The sequence below is a fragment of the Kogia breviceps genome, chromosome 5, assembly GCF_026419965.1.
Source record: "Kogia breviceps isolate mKogBre1 chromosome 5, mKogBre1 haplotype 1, whole genome shotgun sequence".
NCBI classification, from domain to species: domain Eukaryota; kingdom Metazoa; phylum Chordata; class Mammalia; order Artiodactyla; family Physeteridae; genus Kogia; species Kogia breviceps.
In genome coordinates, this window is record NC_081314.1 from 77,995,571 (window position 1) to 78,022,631 (window position 27,061).

The 27,061-nt window shown below is 40.9% G+C and overlaps 1 protein-coding gene across 7 annotated transcripts in view; it reads right to left on the reverse strand.

Annotated features, from left to right (window-relative positions):
- Positions 1 to 9,913, reverse strand: part of SENP5 (SUMO specific peptidase 5) — a 41,861-nt gene extending 31,948 nt beyond the window's left edge. For 2 of the 7 annotated variants that reach the window (XM_067034301.1, XM_067034302.1), the window contains exon 1: positions 9,664 to 9,843. The gene's annotated coding sequence lies outside the window, so the exon portion shown is untranslated. Of the gene's footprint in view, positions 1 to 9,663 lie in introns of all 7 variants that reach the window. The other 5 variants (XR_010840724.1, XM_059064278.2, XM_067034300.1 and 2 more) reach the window with 5 other exon arrangements.
- Positions 9,914 to 27,061: the final 17,148 nt, after the last annotated feature.

Sequence of the window (27,061 nt, forward strand, 5' to 3'; positions counted from 1 at the left end):
AACAATTTGTTCCATACAACAAATTTATTTAAAGATTTTTTTTTGATGTAGACCACATTTAAAGTCTTTATTGAATTTGTTACAATATTGCTTCTGTTTTATGTTTTGGTTTTTTGGCCACAAGGCATGTGGGATCTCAGCTTCCAGACCAGGGATAGAACCCACACCCCCTGCATGAAGGCGAAGTTTTAACCACTGGACTGCCACGGAAGTCCCATACAACAAATTTCAGAAAGGAAAGGCAGGGACTTTTATTCTGTACAGTCATCCACAGGCAGACAGTCAATAAATGCACGCAATATCAGTACCTCAAGAGGGAGACCAACCAGCCTCCTCTTCGTCAGTCAGTCAAAGACTTTCTGAGTGACTATGAGAAGACAGGACTCTATCAGGTGCTCTCAACCAGTATGGTTCTGGCTCTCAAGTAAGTATAAGAAAAAAGAACCAACACGTGTGTGTGTGTGTGTGTGTGTGTGTGTGTGTGTGTGTGTGAGAGAGAGAGAGAGAGAGAGAGAGAGAGAGAGAGAACTTTAGGAACACACTTACAGGAAAGGGTAGATGAAAATGAGAGGCAAAACTAAACATGATTTGGGACTTCCCTGGTTGTCCAGTGGTTAAGACTCTGCACTCCCAATGCAGTGGGACCAGGTTCGTTCCCTGGTAAGGGAACTAGATCCTGCACGCTGCAACTAAGAGCCTGCATGCCGCAACTGGAGATCCCGCATGCCGCAATGAAGATCCTGCATGCTGCAACTAAGACCCAGCACAGCCAAATAAATAAGTACTAAAAACAAACAAACATGATTTTCCCTCAGACTTAATAAGATCTAACATTACTGAAGGCTCTTTAGCCTAGAAAGAAAGGCGCCAGCCACTGCAGGTAGAACAGAATAATCAAAAAAAACAATATCCTAATTTCAGCAAACTAATAACTTACTAGGAAAAGCTGTATTACCTTTCTGTGCATCAGTTTCCTCTGGGGGCGGGGCAGGGAGGAGAAGAGGACTGAACACGTTTACTTCTGCTTCCTTTCCAAATCCCATTAAGATGACAGAAATGGAGTTTTTAAAAAGGCAAAACCTCTCAAGGACAATGACAACAAAAAAGGAGACAAGAGCAATAAAACTGCTGAAAGAAGAAAGCAGATGAATGAGTGATAACAGACTTAGCCAGCCAAAAGAGCTGAAATCTAAGCCAGCAGTAGGGGAAACCAAGCAGCAAATTACAGGACCTCAGAAAGGCTCAGGAGCCAGGAGCAACAATACCGATGAAGGTCAGGGAATGGAGGAGAGCTGAAAAAGGAAGGACTGGTTGAAAGTCTGAATAAGAAGCAATTAGACTCCAAGATCCCTTCTCCTACCATGGCAGATGATCAAAGTTTCACTTTCTCAAGGGAATGAACTAGAACAGTCAGGCACATCATGTACAACTGAGGGCAGGGGTACAAACAGGAGGATAAATCAGTTTATATAGGGAACTCCTCCCCAACCTCTTTCCCCACTCAGCTCCCAGAAAAGTTTATACCCTCAGGGAAGAGATCAGTTCTGGGGGTGGGCAGGGGGTGGGGTAGGGATAGATCATTCAAAAAGACCAACAGATACTGATATTTGGGGATGCCACAACTACACAGTCCCAAACAATTACCCCAAAGTTTAAGAAGCAATGAAACCCTCAAATCCCTGCCCAACTCTGCAGAGCAGGTAACTGTCCCTCCCCAACCCAAGATTAGAAGTTTCTCCTTCAGAAAGGAAGTTCTGCAGACAAGGAGATCCCAGGAACAGTTGGAAGATGGAATTATATACTGAATATAAGACCCTGCAACACTTTCCCATTCGTCTCCCAAAACGCTGGCAGTCTGTCTTACCCATCCAAGCAGGAGATTGGAAGATTCTTCTTCAGAGAAACTGATTAATCCACAAGAAAATAAATAAGTACAGGTATGCCCCCACAGAATGGCCCAGCATGGCCCACAGCGCACCCCACAACTGACAAGTCCCACCACAAGCTCAGAACCTCCAAGCAACTTCTTAGTGGTCAAATGACAGCATAACTAAGAATCACCACACTTCCAGGGATAAAAAGTAGACCAAAACAAACAGATGAAAGCAAAAGAGTATTTAGAGAAGTCAACTTAAAAAACCTGAGGAGGGGAGAGAAGGGAAGTTATTGTTTAATGTGAAGAGCTTCAGTTTAGGAAAATTAAAATGGGTCTCAGGTTGGATGGTGGTGATGGTTGCACAGCAATATGAATGTATTTAATGCCAATGAACTGTATACCTAAAAATGATTTAAATGGTAAATTTTATGTTATGTATATTTTACCACAATTTTTTTAAAAAAGAGAGAAGAAAGAAAAACCCAACGCTATCCACAAAGAAGAAAATATTACATCCACTGGGGAAAAGAATGGGATTTTTTTTTAAAGGAACAGTTAAAAGAATAAAGGAGCTTAGGACACTTAAAATAGCAAAAATGAAAAACTCAAAAGAGCTAATATTACTAATATTTAATATCTTAAATTGAGGGATAAAGGAAAAGGCTGATGGAAAAATGGGAAAAAGACATAATGAAACAATTCACAAATGAAGATTTTTAAATGGTCCTTAAACATAAATAAAGATGTTCAACTTCATTCATTAAAAAATTGTTGGGGCTTCCCTGGTGGTGCAGTGGTTGAGAGTCCGCCTGCTAATGCAGGGGACATGGGTTCGTGCCCGGGTCCGGGAGGATCCCACATGCCATGGAGCGTCTGGGCCCGTGAGCCATGGCCACTGAGCCTGCGTGTCCAGAGCCTGTGCTCCGCAACAGGAGAGGCCACAAACAGGCCCGCATACCGCAAAAAAAAAAAAAAAAAAATTGTCAACAGGGCTTGGGAGATAGGCAAAATGGGTGAAAGGAGTCAAAGGTACAAACCTCCATAAATAAACATATAAACAAGTCATTCATGACGAGGTACTGTACAGCATGGTGACTCTAGTTAATAATACTGTATTGCATATTTGAAAGCCACTAAAAAGTAAAGCCCTCCTCACAAGAAAAAAAATTTGGGTGGTGGAGAGCTATGTATGGTGATGGATTTAACTAGACTTACTGTAATTATTTTGCAATGTATACAAATGTTAAACCATTATGTTGTACACCTGAAACTAATATGTCAATTATACCTCAAAAAAATTTGGCAAAAGTTATAGCAACATGTTTTGTTGGTGGGAGAAAAAAAACTTTCACACTTTGCTGGTTGGTGGGAATACAAACTGATAAAATCATTTTGGAGGGGAATTTGGTAATATCTAACAAAACCATACAAGTATTCACCTTTTTTTTTTAGATTTTTTTTTTTTGATGTGGACCATTTTTAAAGTCTTTATTGAATTTGTCACAATATTGCTCCTGTTTTATGTTTAGGTTTTTTGGCCACAGGGCATGTGGGAATCCTAGCTCCCCGACCAGGGGGATTGAACCTGCACCTCCTGCATTGGAAGGCAAAGTCTTTACCACTGGACTGTCAGGGAAGTCCCCAAGTATTCACCTTTTAATCCAACAACTCCACCTTTAGGAATTTACCCTGAAGATACATCTCCAATAATAATGAAAATACACAGTACATGGTTATTCACTGCAACACTGTCTGTAATTGCAAAATACTGGAAACAACCTAAATGCCCATACATAGGGTAGTGGTTGCATAAACTATGGTTCATCCACACAATGAATGAAGCTATAACAGAATAAGGATAAGGTCTATGAACTAACATGGAGTAATTTCCAGTTTAAATGAAAAAAGCAGAGTTCAAATGAGTATCAATGGTAAGCCACTGCAATAGTTTAGCCAAGTGTACAGTTAGGGAGAACAGTCCACACAAGATCACCCTCACTTCTGACAGCAACTGAAAGTTCAGGGAGTTTCCAAAACCACCCTCAGGTCTGATACTTTGTCAGAAGGACTCACAGAACTCACTGAAAACTGTTAATAGTTATGGCTAATTACAGCTGAAGAATGTGGATTAAAATCATCCAAGTGAAGAACTACATAGTGCAGAGTCCAGGGGAAGTAACAAATGAGGCGCTTCCAGTTGTCCTCTCCCCATGGAGTAGAGACAGCATTACTTTCCCAGAACCAATGTGTGACAAAGCGTGACAAGAATTGCCAGCCAGTGAAGCTCACCTAAGCCTTGATGTCCAGAGTTTTCATGGGGGTTCATAGGCATAACTGATTGCCCACATGACTGAGCTCAGTCTTCAACCCCTCTGGAGATCCACTGATATCAAAGCCATTACCCTAAATCACACTGTTGGTTTTTCTGGTGTGGCCAATCCCCATCCTAAATCATATTGTTAGATTATCAGTGACCCAAGGCTCCTAGGCAAATAAAGACACTCCAATCAGACATAACATTCCAAGGGTTTAGAGATTACCTCCTAAAAGCCAAGGATAAAGGCTTTCTTTTTGTGCAAGGTTAATTCTTTTTACTATATTATATACAGCCACCTTTCATAAAAGAAAAAATAAGAAAATATACATGTATCTGCCCTTTTGTGCCTCTCAAATAAATTAATTAATAATATAAAAATCAGGGCTTTCCTGGTGTCCCAGTGGGTAAGAATCCACCTGCCAACGCAGGGGACACGGGTTCAAGCCCTGGTCCAGAGAGATCCCACATGCCACGGAGCAACTAAGCCCGTGAACCACAACTACTGAGCCCGTGTGCCACACCTACTGAAGCCCACGTGCCTAGAGCCCGGGCTCTGCAACAAGAGAAGCCACTGCAATAAGAAGCCCGCGCATTGCAACAAAGAGTAGCCTCTGCTCGCTGCAACTAGAGAAAGCCCGCATGCAGCAACGAAGACCCAATGCAGCCAAAAATAAATTAATTAATTAAAAAGAAAAGTTAAATGTCAAGCTTGCAAGAAGGAAAGCAATCCAATTTATACAGCAGTGACTCAAAACAGGTCAGGAACTGGCAGCAGGAGGTTCTGTAAGTGGGGTGTGAACATGGTGCTAAAAACAAGAGGATAGATCAAATCATTTAGATACCCTCCTACTCACCACAAAAAGCAGCCAACTGCCCCTCCCTGATCCTTGCAGAAGCCTGGAGTGTTATTTTCTAGACTAGAACAGCACTGGCCAACAGGAGTTCTGCAATGATAGAAATGTTCTATATCTGCCCTTTCCCATATGGAAGTCTCTGGAAACATGTGGTTACTGACCACTTGAAATGTGTGTAATGCAACTGAGGAACGAAATATTTAATTTTATTTAATCTTAATCATTTAAGTTGCTACATGTGGCTAGTGGCTACCACATTGGATAATGCAGCTCTAAAGGAAAAACAAAGGATTTCTGGACTGGAAAACGTCTGGTCCAGTTGAGAATGAGGGTATCATACTGAAAATAGTTGAGTTAAATGAACATGAGTGTTTACATACTCAATGCTAAGACCTCTACCATTTCCCTCAGTTTAGCTACAAGACTGTTGACAGCCCAGCCTATAAGCTCCAAGCAGGAGATCTGAAGATTCTTCTTTGGGAAATCTACCTAGCCAAAGAAAAAAAACAAAGATAATACTGTTGAAGGTTCTCCAATAAGAGTCCAGCCAGAGTACCCTAAAACCAACATATCCCAAGCATGAACTCAGTACACGTAATTAAAATTAAACGCAACCTCCACATGGGGTCCCTTAACATTTTTGCCCATGTATTCTCGGCCACACTGTTATGTGTTCACCAAATACCAACATTCCTTCAAAGATAAAATAGGGAATTCCTTGGTGGTCCAGTGGTTGGGACTCCACGCTTTCACTGCTGAGGGCCAAGGTTCAATCCCTGGTCCGGGAACTAAGATCCCATAAGCCATGGGGTGTGGTCAAAAATTCATAATAATAATAAAATAAAGAGCATAGCAAATATGAATTTTTTTAAAAAAGATAAAACACACACACAAGGGAAACAGAAGTGAGCTTTCAACTCTTATTAGATACTCACTGACCCTACGACAGTCTGAAGTCTGAACAATCCTTGAGGGGTCCAATATTTATTTGAGTAAAATTTTGCAGTGCAACCACTGTACAGATTAACTCAAGCATCACTATGAAAAAGTTCTTTCTGCTGTAGGTAATAAAAAGTTCTTTCTCCTGTAGACAGTAATGAGAATAGCTGCTGCGTAGTGAATAAACAGGGGAGAGGTTATCCGCCCCCCCCAAAAAAATGAGACAGAATGAATGGTTTGTAGTAGGAAACAAGATTAAAAACAAAACAAAAATAAAAAATATTGCCCATTGGCATCAGAGGACATGAATGAACCATAAAAAGGGCCAGATTGAGGATTGGAGACTTGTACATTTATGGTACCTACTGGTGATAGGTACATTCAGCTACCACACATAAAGTAGATTAAGTTAAATATCCAATTTTGGTCTCAAGTCCTTACAGAGAAGACTGCCTCAAGGACAAGCAAGTGACTTCGAAACTCCACTTCTCACTGGGTCTTCAAGTTGTCACTATCCCCTCTCTGCCTTTGTTTCTACGTTAAATCCGTAGTATCAGTTTACATTAAAATTGTGAACCCTGGGTTCCCATTTATCCTTTCTCAATACCTCTCCTTGAAAAGTGTATTCTGTCAGAATCTGAACTTCAACAATTTTTAGGCTTCAGAATTAAGGCATTTCAGACACAAAATTTAGAGGGACTTCTCTGGTGGTCCAGTGGTTAAGACTCCACGCTTCCAATGCAGGGGGCTCGGGTTCAATCCCTGGTCAGGGAACTATGATCCCACATGCCACACGGCTTGGCCAAAAAAAAAAAAAATTAGAGACTCAGTGACTTGGTTTTTCATCTTAAACACATACCAGGTCTCTCTAGATTCTGAATTTATAGATTACCTCTCTGTTAACATGGCTTTGTTAATCAGTGAATTCAGAATGCCCTGTGTCATCTGGTTGTAGGAAGTTAACATACTATAAACAGGGTCATTTTTAAAAAGAAAATAATTCAGCATCTTCCTTTAAAGGATTTGTGATGTACGGTCCATTTCTGGCTCTATTACTAACACATCGTTTCAGTGATTCTTATTCAAAGAATAATTTGCTAATGAATATATCTCCCCAAAAGAGAATGTTCAACTCTGCCTGATGATCTATTACCTTAAGAATGATGAAAATACTAACCACCCCCGCCAAAAAAATCACGACATTTTCACTATAATGGGCAAGAAAAATACATATGAGGCACTGTTACTTCCTTATCAGTTGATCCTTTCTAGATATCTATCAAATTCTTTAAATCAGTGGCATGGTACAATTAACCAAAAAAGAAAAAGGGACTAAAAATTCAAGGACAAGCTTAAGGCAATACCAAGAGCCTCTGGTTAAATCAGGTGTTTATAATAAGGCAATTAGAGACTTTATAGGGCTTCTCTAACAGTTCTCAAATTGAGTTCCATAGGAAGCTGGCTAGTGATACAAAGTAAGAGGTCATGCATACCAGGATTGTGGGGGATGGTGGTGGACAGAAACCTGTGGACAGCACAGTCGGTTTATGACAAGCCAGAACAAAAGCAAACATATTCTTTAACTGGAATTCTTCCATGGTTTATGAAGGCTTGGCATAAAAGTCTACTAAGAAACTGATTTATAAAGTGATATGGTCTTTATATAATTCTGCCAACAACAACAAAAAAAACCTAAGCAACATTTAGTAAAAAATTTTACTGTAAAATCTAATACTTTCATCAAAGAGCATTAAGGAGTCTAACTGCATAGGGAACTATGAAAACAAAATTACACAGAGCTACTGACAAATGACTTTTTTCCCCCTTCTGTGCTCTCAGAGCTACAAAACCTAAAACAGTACTATTGATTCAAGTAAGGTTATTTGTTAAGGAAAGGGAAAAAAAAGAGAAAAAAATTTAAAAGGCATAGGCAATAAACTAATTGACACTTCACCCCTCTGAGCCTGTTTATAAACTAAAATCTGCGTTTTCAAACGGTGAATATCACCTGAAAAGCTTTTTAAAAATCGCAAATACCCGGGTCCCATTTCAGATCTATTAAGGTAGTGTCTGGGCATCTGGGGTTTTGTTTTAATTCCCCAACTGATTCTGATGTCCCTGCAGGTTTTGGAACCACTGGATTAGATGACCCTCAAGGTCCCTTCCGTATCCATGACTTAAAATTCCAAATTGACAATTCTGTGTCAAAGGAACTGAAGATTGCATTTCATCATGCTTCACTGAGCATCATCACACTCCAATGAGGGAAGGCAAGTATCCTTAATTTGTCTGACCAAGCAACTGTAAGAACAGGTGCTACTCAAGTCACTGATTGCATCTCCCTTCTCTCCTCCCCAAACACTTCTCTTAGGGTCTGCTTAAACTTCAGAGCACGGAATGGTCTTCTCTCACCAATATAGAGAAAGGTATCTCATCATATTAACTTAGAACTGTAATGTTCAGCCAGTAAAAGGACTCAAGTCCCTATGTTTATTCTCTGAACATTTTCAATTAACATGAAATGCTTTAGAAGCAGAGGGAGGAGTCCTCAGAAACGTGCAAAGAATTCCTTCTAAAGCGGGCCAAGGTGTGAATGAAGCCCCTCCCAGCTTTTCCCCTAGAAAGGGCCCACTAGACCTACTGAGCACGAAGCAAAACTGATTTAGGTCGTCCCTCATACACCAATAATGTGTAATCAATAAGCATGAGACCTCTGGGTGACTAGGAGGAACTGATTTCTTTCTAATGCTGCCCGACCCAAAGCAGAGACTGCAGTTAGCTTTTAACCACAAGATCCTAGTATCTCTTCTGGCACCCTTCTCCATACCAAGCGTAGTTATTCTGGGTAAAAGACATAATTAAGAACCTACCATTAAGCGTCCTGGGTATTCTTAAACCGACTTTAACCTGATTCCCCAAATACTTCATGATTAACGTTCTACTTTCTTCATTTCGTTTAATTCTCCCAACTAATTTATATAGGTATAAGAAAGATCCACTTTACATAGGTTAAAAATGTCTACACAAGATTAAAGCCACCACCAAGTGGCAGGCCAGGATTTCAATTCAGCTTTTCGAACTCCAGCTTTCCGAACTCCAAGTCCAAAACCCTTATCTCCGACATCCTCTCCGCATCCCTCCTCCCCCAAAAGAGTGGTCATACACTGTAACGGGGGTTGATACTGCCTAGCATAAACAGAAGGGAAAAACAGGCTTCCCACCGCCCAAATGTTCAATTGTGCCATACCCGTTCACTAGAACAGGGTCCCAGGAGTGTGAGGATGGAACCAAAGGCAGGAAGGAAGAATTGTCCGAACAAATAAAACCCCAAACGGCAGGAGCTGGAGGACCTCTACCAGCAGCTCTTCCGCTCAAAGATTCCCCCGGCTTCAGGAGGAGCGGCCGGGGGCGCTAGCCCTCTCCGCTTCTGTGTCGTACAGCTCGGACTGGCGAGAAAAAGGGGACACTGGTCCCTCGGGACGAGCTCCTTCCCCGCCCCCAGAAACGCACAACAGCGCCCGGGGAGAAATCCGCTGCCTCTGGCTCAGCTGTGAGGGAAGAGCAGCGTTCGAGGCCTCCAGGCCAGGGTGCTGAGCTGGCGCGCACTGGCGCGAGAATGGCCAGTCAGCCTGGTCCGTCAGTCATTCGCCGTATTTGACACCCGGGCTCCCGCTTACCTACTTCCCTCGCTGCCGGCACCTGCCCCGCCGTGGGTCCAGATACTGCGGCAGCTCGGACTGCAGTCCCGCCTTCGCCAGCTTTAGGGGAAAGCCCGTCAGCCAGCAGACGTCCGGCCTGCTTACAGCCACCACGGCCGCCGAGCTTCCTCTGGAGCCACTGCCGAGCAGCCGGCGCTCACTTACAACGTCACCTCCTTCAGTGCCCTTCCGCCTCAGCCCCGCCCGCGCCGCGTTCAGGGGGCGGGGAAGGGAAGCGAGGGCTCGGCGCTGGGGCCGTGGCCCCGCCTTCCCTCCGCTTCCGGCAGCGCACGCTCCCCCGCCCTCCCGGGACGTTTTCCTGATGATCCGCGGCCCTGGCGTCAGGACTCCGCCTTTGGTCGCGGACCCAGCTCTTTCCTGGTGGCGCGTGAGGATTGTAGAAACTGCGATCTGAACATTGCAGAACGGGTTTGAGAGTTCTTTACAGCCTGCTCTCAAGTTTTTAACCCCCATAGGGCTAAGGCAAACCGCAGCTACTATACGGCGTCTCTCTCCAGTAATCCCTTTTCCCTTTGGTCGAAAGCGAAGGACCATATTCCTGCTCTGGCTGCACTTTGAGGCCTGGCCCAAGCTTTACTTCTCTGGTTTTTCCGTGGTGATCTTTCCCCTTGGCATTGCGATGTGCCTCTATATCTCTGACCCGCCTCTCCTCAACTGAGAACACTTCCCCAGGAGCGCAGAACCTGGTCTTATTCACCATTGTAGCCCCAGCCACCACCAAATAGTGACTGGCCTACAAGTGCTTAGTAAGTCTGTGCAATAAATCTATTATTCTCTTTCTGAACAAAGAGGAAAGTGACTTCAGTCTGATATGTTAAAGCACGATTCTTTCAACAAGCTTTTTTTTTTTTTTTTTTAATGTGAACATGAAGTAATATTTCTCTCGCAAGCCCTCAGTCTAATTGTGGAGAGACATCATAATTTTAATACGATATTCTGACAGGTGGAAAATATAATAATACCAGATTTATTGTGGAAGATGAATTCAATTTTGGCCATATTCGATTTTTGGAATAGAGTGGAGATGTATACTATGGAATACCAAGGGTGGGGTGCTGGGAGCCTTGTGCCCCAGGTACAAGCAATAAGGATGTGCATTGACTGTAAAGAAGGTTAAAAAATAATAAAACCGACTACAGTGTGGTTTGCTTTTAATCATCACACGTGTCAGCAAATTCTAACCAATGTCAGTGATAAAGTAGTCCTTTACAAACAAAAGCTTTTCTTGGTCTTCCTTATAAACAATTGCTGTAGTTATTGAGTTTTAATAGCATATGTGTAAGCTCAGCTTGGCACATTTCCTCAGTTTAAAAGTAAATCTTTTTGAGATTTCCACTTCCAGCCAAGATGGAATAAGAAATCAGATTTTACCCTTCCACCTGAAACAACTAAAAAACCAGACAAGAAATATGAAATATTTTTAAATATCTGTTTATTTATTTATTTGGATGCACTGGGTCTTAGTTGCGGCACGCAAGATCTTCGTTGTGGCATGTGGGATCTTTTAGTTGGAGCATGCAGAATCTTTTAGTTGGAGTATGTGGGATCTTTAGTTGAGGCATGTGAACTCTTAGTTGTGGCATGTGGGATCTAGTTCCCTCACCAGTGATCGAACCCAGGCCCCCTGTATTGGGAGCACACAGTCTTAGCCACTGGACCACTAGGGAAGTCCCTGAAACAACATTAAAAAACATTTGACCTAAGGCAAAAAAGAATGGTGATCCCTGAGAGATGGACGATAAATGGGGCGAGCCCCCCCCACCAGATGCACCAGTTTACTGCCTGGCAAGAGTCTCCAGGACAGTCACAGGTAGGGGAAACCAAGAGGAGCCTGGTGGTCTCCTTTTGTTGAGGGGAAGAAGCAGGGAGACTGGGAAGGCCAAAGCAGCTAGAGTTCAGAGAAAAGAGTCCCCAGTGTAGAGACAGCTGCACAAAGAGAAAGTTCTAGCTGCTTTTTAATATTTTCTCTTGGTTGTTGATTTTCAGCCATGTGACTATTTTGCTCCCTACTGTGGTTTTCCTTTTATTTATCTGGCCTGGGTTTCCCTGAGCTTCTCTAATTTTGAGTTGACATCTTTCATCAGTTTGGGGAAATTCTCAGCCATTGTCTCTTCGACTATTGTTTTTGCTCCATGCTCTTATCTCTGTTCCTCTGGGAGTCCAATTACATATGTAAGATTATTTGACCTTGTTCACCATATGCTTTATACTTTATATCATCTTTTTTTGTCTCTTGACGTTTCAGTTTGAATGTTTTCTACTGACCTGTTTTTGAGTTTACTAATTCTCTCTTCTATAATCTCCAGTCTGTTATCAAATCTGTGCACAGTATTCTTAATTTTTAATATTGTATTTTCAATTTTAGAATTTGATTTTTTATAGTTTTTAAATAGATTCGTTATCCATTGAAAGTCTCCATCTTTTCATCCATTTTGTTCATCTTTTCCTGTTTTATCTTATTCATCAGTTTTTTGTTGTTTTTCATTCTTTGTCTGCTAACTTCAACATTTTAATCATTTGTTGGTCCAGTTCAATGGTTCATTTTTCTTTTATTAGTTATGTTTTCCTGCCTCTTCACAGACTTGGTAATGTTTTCTTCTGTGCCAGACAGTGTGTAAAAAATAACTGTAGAGTGAGCCACCACGTGATATCATCTCCCAGTGAGAGTTCCCCCTTCCCTCCATTAGGTTGATAGAGTGAGGGTCTGATAATCACAATCTAATTAGGGATCGAGCTGGGTCTTGGCAAGGTTGCCTTCTTACTCAGACTCATTCCACTTCTGGTTCATCCACGTTCCTAAGGGGTATATCTCCTCAGACCTGATACTACAATACTATTCAGTTCAGTTCTTTAGAGACATTGAGCTTAGCTTTTTCACCTCCAGCTATGCAGCTTCAAAATATGAGAAATGTTTCGAGGGAGAGAGTAGCCATGTGTTTGAGGAGGCCATGTCCCTCTAATGGGGCATGGTTTCCTAAACACCATGACTTTCAAAAAGTTTTAGCCCAGGTCCGCAGCCTCCCATGGAGGTCTCGAACACAGCAAATGCCCCACACGGAAAATCAGCCATGCACTGAGGCTCTTCTAGTTTGCAAACTGCCCCAATAGTCCCACATGACCACCAAAAGTTCCTCTGGGTTTTCTTTGCCCCAGTAGACAACCTCTGCCTAGGTTAAGACTGATCCTCAGCCTGTAACTAGAACCAGCAAATGTCTCCACAAAAGAAAACAGCCACTGATTATCAATTCACCTCAGAAGGGCCCTCCCCTCTCTGGAATTTTAGTTTACGTAAAATAAGGTAAAAAGTCTTAGTCATTTCACAGTCCTCTAATATATTTTAAAATATGATGTTTTAAACTTATTCTGCATTTTTTAAGGTTGTTGTAGCAGGCACATTGTCCTGCTGCAACCTACTACATCCTATTTGGAAGCAAAAGTGACTTGTAAAACTCAGTTCTGTCATGTCCACAATGCCCAACTGTATAAATGACACCTCCTGTTTATAACTATAATTCTGACACTTCTTTAGACTTAGACATTTATATAGATCCATTGCTCAGTGAAGAACCTTTTTTCCATACTTTATTTGGTTATCATTTGGTTGCCCTAAGTTTGTCCTCTAGAAGATTTTTTTTTAAAGATTTATTATTTATTTTTGGCTGCATTGTGTCTTCGTTGTGGCACACAGGATCTTCATTGAGGCATGTTGGATCTTTCCTTGCAGTGCGCAGGCTCTCCGTTGTAGTGTGTGGGCTTCTTTCTAGTTGTGGCCTGCGGGTTTTCTCTTCTCTAGTTGTGGTGCATGGGCTCCAGAGCGCATGGGCTGTGTAGTTTGTGGCACGCGGGCTCTAGTTGAGGCACGTGAGCTCAGTAGTTGTGACACGCAGGCTTAGTTGCACCATGGCATATGGGATCTTAGTTCCCTGACCAGTGATTTAACCTGCGTCCCCTCCATTGGAAGGAGGATTCTTTACCACCGGACCACCAGGGAAGTCCGTAGAAGATTTTTTAAAATTTATTTATTTTGGCTGCACCGGGTCTGTTGCAGCATGTGGGATCTTCGTTGTGGCACGTGGGATCTTCATTGCAGCATGCATACTCCTAGTTGTGGCATGCATGTGGGATCTAGTTCCCTGACCAGGATTCAACCCCGGACCCCCTGCATTGGGAGCATGGAGTCTTACCCACTGGGCCACCAGGGAAGTTCTTCTAGAATATTTTTAAAGATGTAAATAGCTATTAATTGAGCTCTTACCATGCACTAAACATTTTATGGGCATCACAAAATTTAACTTTCACAACAAAACTCCAATTACAAGTGAGAAGAGGCTTCTAGAATTTGATGAAGTTTCTTGACTGGCAGAATGGTTAGCAGCCAATAAGGAGATGTGGCTCTCTAGGGAACAGTTCCCCCAAAGAACTGGGAATAGCAAATGGATGGGTATTGGCTGCATAGCTCATACAAACAAAAACTATCTGAAGGTGCTAGATTAGTACACAAGCCACTTCATGGCTCCTAGGAAGTGATTCGTTATACCAAAATTCAGGGTACTATATATTTTGGATTTTGAACCAATGTTTCTCTGGGTTAAATGGAATTGTTTCATAATTTTAATTTTCTTTAAACATGCACAATTGAAACTATCCATAAAGCAATTCCCAATCCAAAAATTTAAATCTTTCAGTAAAATCTTCACATTTTCTAGACATTTCTCCAAAGAAGACATACAGATGGCCAACAGGCACATGAAAAGATAGTCATTATCACTAATTATTAGGGAAATGCAAATCAAAACTACAATGAGGTATCACCTCACATCAGGCAGAATGGCCATCATTAAAAAGTCTACAAATAATAAATGTTGGAGAAGTTGTGGAGAAAAGTGAACCCTCCTATGCTGTTGATGGGAATGTAAGTTGGTGCAGCCACTGTGGAGAACAGTATGGAGGTCCCTCAAAAAGCTAAAAACAGAGTTACCATATGATCCAGCAATCCCACTCCTGGGCATATATCTAGACAAAACTATAATTTGAAAAGATACACGCACCCCAATGTTCATAGCAGCACTATTCACAATAGCCAAGACATGGAAACAAACTAAATGTCCATCAACAGATGAATGGATAAAGAAGATGTGAGATATATATATATATATATATATATATATATATATATATATATACAATGGAACATTACTCAGCCATAAAGAATGAAATAATGCTATTTGCAGCAACATGGATAGACCTAGAGATTATCATACTAAGTGAAGTCAGAAAGAGAAAGAGAAATATCATATGATATTATTTATGTGTGGAATCTAAAATGGAAATGAACATATCAATGAAACAGAAACAGACTCACAGAGAACAGACTTATGGTTGCCAAGGGGGTGGGTGGGGGAGGAAAGGATTGGGAATTTGGTATTAGCAAATGCAAACTATTATATATAGGATGGATAAACAACAAGGTCCTATTGTATAATACAGGGAACTATAGTCAATATCCTGTGATAAACCATAATGGAAAAGAATATGAAAAAGAATATATATATGTATAACTGAATCACTTTGCTGTACAGCAGAAATTAACACATTTTAAACCTTCACATTTTCTTTATAAACTTCATATACTTTTTTGGTATTAGTACTAGGTACTCTATTTTTTATCTCTTATAAATGGTAGACTTTTAAGATTTTATTTTCTAGTTGTTGCTAGTGTGTAGCAATAGAATTGGCTTTTGCACATTGGTTTTGTATCCAGCAAACTTGCTAAATTTCTTCTTAATTCTAATAATTCATCATGTATTATTTTGGGTTTCCAGCATTCTCAACCTTATCTGCTAATCACAGGGTTTTTTAAAATCGTACTTTCCAGTTCTTACATCTTTTCTTTTTCTTAGTACACTAACTAGGGTCTTCAACTTCAAATTTAAAATTTTTTTTTTTTTTTTTTTTTTTTTTTTTTTTTTATTTTTATCTTTTGTGGTATGTGGGCCTCTCACTGTTGTGGCCTCTCCCGTTGCGGAGCACAGGCTCCAGACGCACAGGCTCAGCGGCCATGGCCCACGGGCCCAGCCGCTCTGCGGCATGTGGGATCTTCCCGGACCGGGGCACGAACCCGTGTCCCCTGTATCGGCAGGCGGATTCTCAACCACTGAGCCACCAGGGAAGCCCCTTCAACTTCAAATTTAAATCAAAGTGAATATGGATATTCTTCCCTTATTCTGATCCTCAAAAGAATGCTTTCAGTGCTTCACCACTGAGTATGATATCTTTTGTGGGGTTTATTTTGGCCATATCTCACGGCATGTGGGATCCTAATTCCCTGACCAGGGATTGAACCCGGCCCCCCTTCAGTGGAAGTGTGCGGTCCGTTTTTTTTCTTAATTAAAAAAATTTTTTATACAGCAGATTCTTATTAGTTATCCATTTTATACACATCAGTGTATACATGTCAATCCCAATCTCCCAATTCACACCAGCACCACCACCCCAGTGGCTTTCCCCACTTGGTGTCCATACATTTGTTCTCTACATCTGTGTCTCTATTTCTGCCTTGCAAACTGGTTAATCTGTACCATTTTTCTAGGTTCCACATACATGCGTTAATATATGATATTTGTTTTTCTCTTTCTGACTTACTTCACTCTGTATGATAGTCTCTAAATCCATCCACATCTCAACAAATGACCCAATTTCGTTCCTTTTTATGGCTGAATAATATTCCATTGTATATGTGTACCACATATTCTTTATCCATTCGTCTGTCGATGGACACTTAGGTTGCTTCCATGACCTGGCTATTGTAAAAAGTGCTGCAGTGAACATTGGGGTGCATGTATCTTTTTGAATTATGTTTTTCTCTGGGTATATGCCCAGTAGTGGGATTGCTGGGTCATATGGTAATTCTATTTTTAGTTTTTTAAGGAACCTCCATACTGTTCTCCATAGTGGCTGTTTCAATTTACATTCCCACCAGCAGTGCAAGAGTGTTCCCTTTTCTCCGCACCCTCTCCAGCATTTGTTGTTTGTAGATTTTCTGATGATGCCCATTTTAACTGGTGTGAGGTGATACCTCATTGTAGTTTTGATTTGCATTTCTCTAATAATTAGTGATGTTGAGCAGCTTTTCATGTACTTCTTGGCCCTCTGTACATCTTCTTTGGAGAAATGTCTGTTTAGGTCTTCTGCCCATTTTTGGACTGCGTTGTTTGTATTTTTAATATTGAGATGCACGAGCTGTTTATATATTTTTGAGATTTATCCTTTGTCTGTTGAGTCATTTGCAAATATTTTCTCCCATTCTGAGGGCTGTCTTTTTGTCTTGTTTATGGTTTCCTTTACTGTGCAAAAGATTTTAAGTTTCATTAGTTCCTATTTGTTTATTTTTGTTTTTATTAACATTACTCTAGGAGGTGGATCAAAAAAGATCTTGCTGTGATTTATGTCAAAGAGTGTTCTTCCTATGTTTTCCTCCAAGAGTTTTATAGTGTCCAGTCTTACATTTAGGCCTCTAATCAATTTTGAGTTTATTTTTGTGTATGGTATTAGGGAGTGTTCTAATTTCATTCTTTTGCATGAGCTGTCCAGTTCTCCCAGCACCACTTATTGAAGAGACTGTCTTTTCTACATTGTATATCCTTGCCTCCTTTGTCATAGATTAGTTGACTACAGGTGTGTGGGTTTATCTCTGGGCTTTCTTTTTTATTTTATTTTATTTTATTTATTTATTTTTTTAACATCTTTATTGGAGTGTAACTGTTTTACAATGGTGTGTTAGTTTCTGCTTTACAACAAAGTGAATCAGTTATACATATACATATGTTCCCATATCTCTTCCCTCTTGCGTCTCCCTCCCTCCCACCCTCCCTATTCCACCACTCTAGGTGGTCACAAAGCACAGAGCTGATCTCCCTGTGCTATGCGGCAGCTTCCCACGAGCTATCTATTTTACATTTGGTAGTGTATATATGTCCATGCCACTCTCTCACTTCGTCACGGCTTACCCTTCCCCCTCCCCATATCCTCAAGTCCATGCTCTAGTAGGTCTGTGATTTATTCCCATCCTACCACTAATCTCTTCATGACATTTTTTTTCTTGGATTCCATATATATGTGTTAGCATATGGTAGTTGTTTTTCTCCTTCTGACTTACTTCACTATGTATGACAGACTCCAGGTCTATCCACCTCATTACAAATAACACAGTTTCGTTTCCTTTTATGGCTGAGTAATATTCCATTGTATATATGTGCCACATCTTCTTTATCCATTCATCTGTTGATGGACACTTAGGTGGCTTCCATGTCCTGGCTATTGTAAATAGAGCTGCAATGAACATTTTGGTACATGACTCTTTTTGAATTATGGTTTTCTCAGGGTATATGCCCAGTAGTGGGAATGCGGGGTCGTATGGTAGTTCTATTTGTAGTTTATTTAAGGAACCTCCATACTGTTCTCCATAGTGGCTGTATCAATTTACATTCCCACCACCAGTGGGAGTGCAAGAGTGTTCCCTTTTCTCTACACCCTCTCCAGCATTTATTGTTTCTAGAGTTTTTGATGATGGCCATTCTGACTGGTGTGAGATGATATCTCATTGTGGTTTTGATTTGCATTTCTCTAATGATTAATGATGTTGAGCATTCTTTCATGTGTTTGTTGGCAATCTGTATATCTTCTTTGGAGAAATGTCTATTTAGTTCTTCTGCCCATTTTTGGATTGGGTTGTTTTTTTGTGTGTGTTATTGAGCTGCATGAGTTGCTTATAAATTTTGGATATTAATCCTTTGTCAGTTGCTTCATTTGCAACTATTTTCTCCCATTCTGAGGGTTGTCTTTTGGTCTTATTTATGGTATCCTTTGCTGTGCAAAAGCTTTTACGTTTCCTTAGGTCCCAATTGTTTATTTTTGTTTTTATTTCCATTTCTCTAGGAGTTGGGTCAAAAAGGATCTTGCTGTGATTTATGTCATAGAGTGTTCTGCCTATGTTTTCCTCTAAAAGTTTGATAGTGTCTGGCCTTATATTTAGGTCTTTAACCCATTTTGAGTTTATTTTTGTGTATGGTGTTAGGGAGTGTTCTAATTTCATACTTTTACATGTAGCTCTCCAGTTTTCCCAGCACCACTTATTGAAGAGGCTGTCTTTTCTCCACTGTATATCCTTCCCTCCTTTATCAAATATAAGGTGACCATATGTGTGTGGGTTTATCTCTGGGCTTTCTATCCTGTTCCATTGATCTATATTTCTGTTTTTGTGCCAGTACCATACTGTCTTGATTACTGTAGCTTTGTAGTATAGTCTGAAGTCAGGGAGCCTGATTCTTCCAGCTCCATTTATCGTTCTCAAGATTGCTTTGGCTATTCGAGGTCTTTTGTGTTTCCATACAAATTGTGAAATTTTTTGTTCTAGTTCTGTAAAAAGTGCCAGTGGTAGTTTGATAGGGATTGCATTGAATCTGTAGATTGCTTTGGGTAGTAGAGTCATTTCAAAATGTTGATTCTTCCAATCCAAGAACATTGTATATTTCTCCACCTATTTGTATCATCTTTAATTTCTTTCATCAGTGTCTTATATAGTTTTCTGCATACAAGTCTTTTGTCTCCTTAGGTAGGTTTATTCCTAGATATTTTATTCTTTTTGTTGCAGTGGTAAATGGGAGTGTTTCCTTAATTTTACTCTCAGATTTTTCATAATTAGTGTATAAGAATGCCAGAGATTTCTGTGCCTTAATTTTGTATCCTGCTACTTTACCAAATTCATTGATTAGCTCTAGCAGTTTTCTGGTAGCATCCTTAGGATTCTCTATGTATAGTATCATGTCATCTGCAAACAGTGACAGCTTTACTTCTTCTTTTCCTATTTGGATTCTTTTTATTTCTTTTTCTTCTCTGATTGCCGTGGCTAGAACTTCCAAAACTATGTTGAATAAGAGTGGTGAGAGTGGGCAACCTTGTCTTGTTCCTGATATTAGTGGAAATGGTTTCAGTTTTTCACTATTCAGAACGATGCTGGCTGTGGGTTTGTCCTATATGGCCTTTATTATGTTGAGGAAAGTTCCCTCTATGCCTACTTTCTGCAGGGTTTTAATCATAAATGAGTGTTGAATTTTGTCAAAAGCTTTCTCTGCATCTCTTGAGATGATTATATGGTTTTTCTTCTTTGGTTTGCTGATATGGTGTATCACGTTGATTGATTTGTGTATATTGAAGAATCCTTGCATTCCTGGGATAAACCCCACTTGATCATGGTGTATGAGCCTTTTAATGTGCTGTTAGATTCTGTTTGCTAGTATTTTGTTGAGGATTTTTGCATCTATGTTCATCAGTGATACTGGCCTGTAGTTTTCTTTCTTTGTGACGTCTTTGTCTGGTTTTGGTATCAGGATTATGGTGGTCTCAAAGAATGAGTTTGGGAGTGTTCCTCCTTCTGCTATCTTTTGGAAGAGTTTGAGAAGGATGGGTGTTAGTTCTTCTCTAAATGTTTGATAGAATTCGCCTGTGAAGCCATCTGGTCCTGGGCTTTTGTTTGTTGTAACATTTTTAATCACACTTTCAATTTCAGTGCTTGTGATTGGTCTGTTCATATTTTTATTTCTTCCTGTTTCAGTCTCAGCAGGTTGTGCATTGCTCAGAATTTGTCCATTTCTTCCAGGTTGTCCATTTTATTGCCATACAGTTGCTTGTAGTAATCTCTAATAATCTTTTGTATTTCTGCAGTGTCCATTGTTACCTCTCCTTTTTCATTTCTAATTCTATTGATTTGAGTCTTCTCCCTTCTTTTCTTCATGAGTCTGGCTAATAGTTTATCAATTTTGTTTATCTTCTCAAAGAACCAGCTTTTACTTTTATTGATCTTAGCTATCATTTCCTTCATTTCTTTTTCATTTATTTCTGATCTGATCTTTATGATTTCTTTCCTTCTGCTAAATTTGGGGTTTTTTTGATCTTCTTTCTCTAATTGTTTTAGGTGCAAGGTTAGGTTGTTTATTTGAGATGTTTCCTGTTTCTTAAGGTAGGATTGTATTGCTATAAACTTCCCTCTTAGAACTGCTTTTTGCTGCATCCCATAGGTTTTGGGTCGTCGTGTCTCCATTGTCATTTGTTTCTAGGTATTTTTTGATTTCCTCTTTGATTTCTTCAGTGATCACTTCGTTATTAAGTAGTGTATTGTTTAGCCTCCATGTGTTTGTATTTTTTACAGATCTTTTCCTGTAACTGATATCTAGTCTCACAGCGTTGTGGTCGGAAAAGATACTTGATAAGATTTCAATTTTCTTAAATTTACCAAGGCTAGATTTCTGACCCAAGATATGATCTATCCTGGAGAATATTCCATGAGCACTTGAGAAAAATGTGAATTCTGTTGTTTTTGGATAGAATGTCCTATAAATATCAATTAAGTCCATCTTGTTTAATGTATCATTTAAAACTTGTGTTTCCTTATTTATTTTCATTTTGGACGATCTGTCCATTGGTGAAAGTGGGGTGTTAAAGTCCCCCACTATTATTGTGTTACTGTTGATTTCCTCTTTTACAGCTGTTAACAGTTGCCTTATGTATTGAGGTGCTCCTATGTTGAGTGCATAAATATATACAATTCTTATATCTTCTTCATGGATCGATCCCTTGATCATTATGTAGTGTCCTTCTTTGTTTCTTGTAATAGTTTTTATTTTAAAGTCTATTTTGTCTGATATGAGAATTGCTACTCCAGCTTTCTTCTGATTTCCATTTGCATGGAATATCTTTTTCCATCCCCTCACTTTCAGTGTGTATGTGTCCCTAGGTCTGAAGTGGGTCTCTTGTAGATAGTATATATTTGGGTCTTGTTTTGGTATCCATTCAGCCAGTCTGTGTCTTTTGGTGGGAGCATTTAATCCATTTACATTTAAGGTAATTATTAATATGTATGTTCCTATTACCATTTACTTAATTGTTTTGGGTTTGTTCTTGTAGGTCTTCTCTTGTGTTTCTTGCCTAGAGAAGTTCCTTTAGCATTTTTTGTAAAGCTGGTTTGGTGGTGCTGAACTCTCTCAGCTTTTGCTTGTCTGTAAAGGTTTTAATTTCTCCATCAAATCTGAATGAGATCCTTGCTGGGTAGAGTAATCTTGGTTGTAGGTTTTTTTCCTTCATCACTTTAAATATGTCCTGCCACTCCCTTCTGGCTTGTAGAGTTTCTGCTGAAAGATCAGATGTTAACCTTATGGGGATTCCCTTGTGTGTTATTTGTTGTTTTTCCCTTGCTGCTTTTGTTTCCTTTGTATTTAATTTTTGACAGTTTGATTATTATGTGTCTTGGCGTGTTTCTCTTTGGGTTTATCCTGTATGGGACTGTCTGTGCTTCCTGGACTTGATTGACTATTTCCTTTCCTATATTAGGGAAGTTTTCAACTATAATCTCTTCAAATATTTTCTCAGTCCCTTTCTTTTTCTCTTCTTCTTCTGGGACCCCTACAATTCGAATGTTGGTGCGTTTAATGTTGTCCCAGAGGTCTCTGAGACTGTCCTCAGTTCTTTTCATTCTTTTTTCTTTATTCTGCTCTGCAGTAGTTATTTCCACTATTTTATCTTCCAGGTCACTTATCCGTCCTTCTGCCTCAGTTATTCTGCTATTGATCCCATCTAGAGTATTTTTAATTTCATGTATTGTGTTGCTCATCATTGCTTGCTTCCTCCTTATTTCTTCTAGGTCCTTGTTAACTGTTTTTTGCAATTTGTCTATTGTACTTCCAAGATTTTGGATCATCTTTACTACCATTATTCTGAATTCTTTTTCAGGTAGACTGCCTATTTCCTCTTCATATTTTAGGTCTGGTGGGTTTTTATCTTGGTCCTTCATCTTCTGTGTTTTTCTGCCTTCTCATTTTGCTTATCTTACTGTGTTTGGGGTCTCCTTTTTGCAGGCTGCAGGTTCGTAGTTCCCGTTGTTTTTGGTGGCTATCCCCAGTGGCTATGGTTGGTTCAGTGGGTTGAGTAGGTTTCCTGTTTGGGGGGACTAGTGTCTATGTTCTGGTGGATGAGGCTGGATCGTCTTTCTGGTGGGCAGGTCCATGTCTGGTGGTGTGTTTGGGGATGTTGGTAGCCTTATTATGATTTTAGGCAGCCTCTCTGCTAATGGATGGGGCTGCAGTCCTGTCTTGCTATTTGTTGGGCATAGGGTGTCCAGCACTCTACATTGCTGGTCCTTGAGTGAAGCTGAGTCTTGGTGTTGAGATGAAGATCTCTGGGAGATTTTTGCTGTTTGATATTGCATGGAGATGGGAGGTCTCTTGTGGACCAGTGTCCTGAGGTTGGTTCTCCCACCTCAGAGACACAGCCCTTACACCTGGTTGGAGCGCCAAAAGCCTTTAATCCACAGGGCTCAAAATAAAAGGACAAAAAAATATAAAGGAAAGAAAGGAAGGAAGGAAGGAAGAAGGAAGGGAGGAAGGAAGAAAGGAAGGGAGGAAGGAAGAAATGAAGGAAGAAAGCAGGAAAGGAAGGAAGGAAGGAAGAGGTAGAAAGGGAGGAAGGAAGAGAGGAAGGAAGGGAGGAAGAAAGGGAGGAAGGAAGGGAGGAAGAAAGGGAGGAAGAAAGGAAGGAAGGGAGGAAGGAAGGGAGGAAGGAAGGAAAAAAGGAAGGAAAGAGGGAAGAAAGAAAGGAAGAAGACAAAATAAAGTAGGATAAAACATAGTTATTAAAATAAAAAATAATTATTAAGAAGAAAAATTTTATTTAAAAAAACCGGGTCGGTCAGAACCCTAGGACAAATGGTGAAAGCAAAGCTATACAGACAAAACCTCACACAGCAGCACACACCTACACACTCACAAAAACAAGAAGAGGGGAAAATAATAATATACCTTGCTCCCAAAGTCCACCTCCTCAACTTGGGATATTTCGCTGTCTATTCGGGTATTCCACAGATGCAGGGCACTTCAAGTTGATTGTGGAGCTTTAATCCGCTGCTTCTGAGGCTGCTGGGAGAGACCTCCCCCTCTCCTCTTTGTTCACACAGCTCCTGGGGTTCAGCTTTGGACTTGGCCCCACCTCTGCACGTAGGTCGTCCGAGGGCGTCTGTTCTTCACTCAGACAGGACGGGGTTAAAGGAGCAGCTGATTTAGGGGCTCTGGCACGGGCCATGAGGGGCATGGAGGGGCACGGATGCGGGGTGAGCCTGCGGTGGCAGAGGCCGGCACGATGCTGCACCAGCCCGAGTCGCACCGCACGTTCCCTGGGGAAGCTGCCCCTGGATCCCGGGAACCTGGCAGTGGTGGGCTGCACAGGCTCCCGGGAGGGGAGGTGTGGAGAGTGACCTGTGCTCGCACACAGGCCTCTTGGCGGCAGCAGCAACCCTAGCGTCCCACAACCGTCTCTGGTGTCCACACCGACAGCCGCGGCCCACGCCCATTTCTGGAGCTCCTTTACGTGGTGTGTTTAATCCCTTCTCCTCACACCCCAGGAAGCAAAGAGGCAAGAAAAAGTCTCCTGTCTCTTCGGCAGCTCTGCACCCATCTCTGGAGCTCCTTTAAGCGGCATGCTTAAACCCCTCTCCTCACGCACCAGGAAGCAAAGAGGGAAGAAAAGGTCTCTTGCCTCTTCGGCAGCTTCAGACTTCTCCCAGACTCCCTCCCGGCTAGCCGAGGTGCACTAACCCCTTCAGGCTGTTATCACTCTGCCAACTCCAGACCTCTCCCTGGGATCCGACTGAAGCCCGCGGGTCAGCTCCCAGCCCCCGCCTGCCCCGGCGGGTGGGCAGACAAGCCTCTCGGGCTGGTGAGTGCCGGTTGGCACCGATCCTCTGTGCAGGAATCTCTCCACTTTGCCCTCCGCACCCTGTTGCTGTGCTCTCCTCCGTGGCTCTGAAGCTTCCCCCCTCTGCCACCTGCAGTCTCCGCCCACAAAGGGGCTTCTAGTGTGTGGAAACCTTTCCTCCTTCACAGCTCCCTCCCACTGGTGCAGGTCCTGTCCCTATTCTTTTGTCTCTGTTTACTCTTTTTTCTTTTGCCCTACGCAGGTAAGTGGGGGTGTTTCTTGTCTTTTGGGAGGTCTGAGGTCTTCTGCCAGCATTCAGTGGGTGTTCTATAGGAGCAGTTCCATGTGTAGATGTATTTCTGATGTATCTGTGAGGAGGAAGGTGATCTCCATGTCTTACTCTTCCTCCATCTTCTCTCCAACCCCCTATCTCTGGGCTTTCTATCTTGTTCCATTGATCTATATTTCTCTTTTTGTGCTAGTACCATATTGTCTTGATTACTGTAGCTTTGTAGTATAGTCTGAAGTCAGGGAGTCTGATTCCTCCAGCTCCGTTTTTTTTTCCCCTCAAGACTGTTTTGGCTGTTCGGGGTCTTTTGTGTCTCCATACAAATTTTTAAATTTTTTGTTCTAGTTCCATAGAAAATGCCATTGGTAATTTGATATGGATTGCATTGAATCTGTAGATTGCTTTGGGTAGTATAGTCATTTTCACAATATTGATGCTTCCAATCCAAAAACATGGTATATCTCTCCGTCTGTTGGTATCATCTTTAATTTCGTTCATCAGTGTCTTATAATTTTCTGCATACAGGTCTTTTGTCTCCCTAGGTAGGTTTATTCCTAGGTATTTTATTCTTATTGTTGCAATGGTAAATGGCAGTGTTTCCTTAATTTCCCTTTCAGATTTTTCATCGTTAGTGTATAGGAAAGCAAGAGATTTCTGTGCATTAATTTTGTATCCTGCAACTTTACCATATTCACTGATTAGCTCTAGTAGTTTTCTGTTGGCATCTTTAGGATTCTCTATGTACATTATCATATCATCTGCAAACAGTGACAATTTTATTTCTTCTTTTCCAATTTGTTTTCCTTTTATTTCATTTTCTTCTCTGCCACGGCTAGGGCTTCCAAAACTATGTTGAATAATAGTGGTGAGAGTGGACATCCTTGTCTCTTTCCTGATCTTAGAGGAAATGCTTTCAGTTTCTCACCATTGAGAATGATGTTGGCTGTGGGTTTGTCATATATGGCCTTTATTATGTTGAGGAAAGTTCCCTCTATGCCTACTTTCTGCAGGGTTTTTGCCATAAATGGGTGTTAAATTTTGTCAAAAGCTTTTTCTGAATCTATTGAGGTATCATATAATTTTTATTCTTCAATTTGTTAATATGCTGTATCACATGGATTGATTTGCATATACTGAAGAATCCTTGCATGCCTGGGATAAATCCCACTTGATCCTTTTAATGTGTTGTTGGATTCTGTTTGCTAGTATTTTGTTGAGGATTTTTTTTTTTTTTTTTTTTTTTTTTTTTGTGGTATGCGGGCCTCACTGTTGTGGCCTCTCCCATTGTGGAGCACAGGCTCCGGACGCTCAGCCTCAGCGGCCATGGCTCACGGGCCCAGCCGCTCCGCGGCATGTGGGATCTTCCCAGACCGGGGCACGAACCCGTGTCCCCTGCATCGGCAGGCGGATTCTCAACCACTGCGCCACCAGGGAAGCCCTTGTTGAGGATTTTTGCAGCTATATTCATCAGTGATATTGGTCTGTTATTTTCTTTTTTTGTAGTATCTTTGTCTGGTTTTGGTATCAGAGTGATGGTAGCCTCATATAATAAGTCTGGGAGTGTTCCTTCCTCTGCAATTTTTTGGAATAGTTTGAGAAGGATGGGTGTTAGCTCTTCTTGAAATGTTTGATAGAATTCACCTGTGAAGCCATCTGGTCCTGGACTTTTGTTTGTTGGAAGATTTTTAATCACAGTTTCAATTTCATTACTTGTGATTGGTCTGTTCATATTTTTTATTTCTTCCTGGTTCAGTCTTGGAAGGTTATACCTTTCTAAGAATTTGTCCATTTCTTCCAGTTTGTCCATTTTATTGGCATAGGATTGCCTGTAGTACTCTCTTAGGATGCTTTGTATTTCTTTGGTGTCTGTTTTAACTTCTCCTTTTTCATTTGTAATTTTATTGAGTCCTCTTCCTCTTTTTCTTGATGTCTGGCTCATGGTTTATCAATATTATCTTCTCAAAGAACCAGCTTTTAGTTTTACAGACCTTTGCTATTGTTTTCTGTTTCTATTTCATTTATTTCTGCTCTGGTCTTCATGATTTCTTTCCTTCTGCTAACTTTGGGTTTTGTTTGTTCTTCTTTCTCTAGTTCCTGTAGGTGTAAGTTTAGATTAGAATGTTTATTTGGGATGTTTGTTGTTTCCTAAGGTAGCATTGTATTGCTATAAACTTCCCTCTTAGAACTGCTTTTGCTGCATCCCATAGGTATTGGATCATCGTGTTTTCATTGTCATTTGTCTCTAGGTATTTTCTGATTTCCTCTTTGATTTCTTCAGTGACCTCTTGGTTATTTAGTAATGTATTATTTAGCCTCCATGTGTTTGTGTTT